Source organism: Arachis duranensis, chromosome 10, assembly GCF_000817695.3.
Source record: "Arachis duranensis cultivar V14167 chromosome 10, aradu.V14167.gnm2.J7QH, whole genome shotgun sequence".
NCBI classification, from domain to species: Eukaryota; Viridiplantae; Streptophyta; class Magnoliopsida; order Fabales; family Fabaceae; genus Arachis; species Arachis duranensis.
The window spans coordinates 69,034,050-69,036,427 of NC_029781.3; the positions used below are offsets into that span (position 1 = coordinate 69,034,050).

A 2,378-nucleotide genomic window follows, 5' to 3' on the forward strand; every position below is an offset into this window, starting at 1 on the left:
TTAGTACTGCTTGGTGCATTTTGCATTCTAGACAGACTTTGAGAAATCATATTGACTTTTTGAGTCAATATTTTGTTCTGAGCCAATATGGCATTCAGAGTGTCAATCTCAAGAACTCCTTTCTTCTGACTAGTCCCATTGTTCACAGGATTCCTTTCAGAAGTGTACATGAATTGGTTATTTGCAACCATTTCAATCAGTTTTTGAGCTTCTGCAAGCGTCTTCTTCAGATGAAGAGATCCTCCAGAAGAGCTATCCAAAGACATCTTGGACAGTTCAGATAGACCATCATAGAAAATATCTATGATGCTCCATTCAGAAAGCATGTCAGAAGGACACTTTCTGATTAATTGTTTGTATCTTTCCCAAGCTTCATAGAGGGATTCTCCTTCCTTCTGTCTGAAGGTTTGGACTTCCACTCTAAGCTTACTCAATTTTCGAGGTGGAAAAACTTTGCCAAGAAGGCATTGACTAGCTTTTCCCAAGAGTTCAGGCTTTTTTTAGGTTGTGAGTCCAACCATGTCCTAGCTCTGTCTCTTACAGCAAAAGGGAATAGCATAAGTCTGTAGACCTCAGGGTCAACCCCATTAGTCTTGACAGTGTCACAGATTTGCAAGAATTCAGCTAAAAACTGATGAGGATCTTCCAATGGAAGTCCATGGAACTTGCAATTCTGTTGCATTAGAGAAACTAATTGAGGCTTAAGCTCAAAGTTGTTTGCTCCAATGGCAGGGATAGAGATGCTTCTCCCATAGAAATCGGGAGTAGGTGCAGTAAAGTCACCCAGCACCTTCCTTGCATTGTTTGTTGTTTTCGGCTGCTTGCAATGTTGGCATTGTTGTTGTTTTCGGCTGCCATGTGTTCTTCTTCTTTAAAGATTTCTGTTAGGTCTTCTACAGAGAGTTGTGCCTTAGCTTCTCTTAGCTTTCGGTTCAAGGTCCTTTCAGGTTCAGGATCAGCCTCAACAAGAATGCTTTTGTCCTTGCTCCTGCTCATAAGAAAGAGAAGAGAACAAGAAAATGTGGAATCCTCTATGTTACAGTATAGAGATTCCTTGAGGTGTCAGAGGAAAGGAAAAATAGAAGGCAGAGGTAGAAAATTCGAACTTATCAATAGAGATGGAGTTCGAATTGTGCATTAAGGAATAGTGTTAGTCCATTAATAGAAGGATGTGAGAAGAAGGGAAGTAGTATTCGAAAATTAAGTAAAGAATTTTGAAAACACTTTGAAAAACACTAATTGATTTTTGAAAATAAAAGTGGGAAAGAAATCAAGTGATTTTTGAAAAAGAATTTGAAATTAGAAATCAAAAAGATGTGATTGAAGGCTATTCTGAAAAAGATGTGGTTCAGAAGATATGATTAGTTTAAAAAGATGTGATTGAGAAGATATGTTTTGAAAAACATTTTAAAAAAAAAGATTTGATTTTAAAAATTAATGACTTGACTAACAAGAAAAGATATGATTCAAACATTAAACCTTTCTCACAGAAAGGGCAACATACTTGAAATGTTGAATCAAATCATTAATTGATAGCAAGTATCTTTGAAAAGGGAAAGAAATTGATTTTGAAAAAGATTTGATTGAAAAAAATTTGATTTGAAAAATATTTGATTTTGAAAAACTTTGAAAACTTGAAAAAAAAATTGATTTGAAAACAAAATCTTCCCTCTTGTGCCATCCTGGCGTTAAACGCCCAGAATGGTATCCATTCTGGCGTTTAACGCCCAAAATGCTACCCTTTTGGGCGTTAAACGCCCAGCCAGGTGCCCTGGCTGGCATTTAAACGCTAGTTTTCCTTCCTCACTGGGCATTTTGAACGCCCGGCTTTTTTTGTGTAATTCCTATGCTGTATATTCTGAATCTTCAATTCTCTGTATTATTGACTTGAAAAGACACAATTTAAATTTTTTTTTAATTTTTAATGATGAGGAATAATCAAAATGCAACTAAGATCAAATAAACAATGCATCCAAGACACCAAACTTAGAAGTTTGTATACTATTGACACTAACAAATTGAGAATGCATATGAGAAACAACAAAACATTTCAAGACAAGAGAATTTAAAGATCAGAGCAAGGAAATCATCAAGAACAACTTGAAGATCAATGAAGAACATAATGCATTTAATTTTCAAAAATTATAAGAATAAGGAGATGCAATTGACACCAAACTTAAAATAAGACACTAGACTCAAACAAGAAACATAAAATATTTTTGGTTTTTTTTTTGATTTTGTAAATTTTTTTTTGTGTTTTTCAAAAATTAAGTGGAAAAGAAAATAAAGGTTTCAGAATTCTTAATTTGAATTCCAGGAATCATTGCAATGCTAGTCTAAGACTCCGGTCCAGGAATTAGACATGGCTTCACAGCCAA

The 2,378-nt window shown here is 34.8% G+C and overlaps 1 non-coding gene across 1 annotated transcript; it reads left to right on the plus strand.

Moving 5' to 3' along the window:
* Positions 1-320: 320 nt before the first annotated feature.
* Positions 321-428, plus strand: LOC127743705 (small nucleolar RNA R71). The gene has a single exon (XR_008005089.1). It is a non-coding gene; the product is annotated as a small nucleolar RNA R71 (small nucleolar RNA).
* Positions 429-2,378: the final 1,950 nt, after the last annotated feature.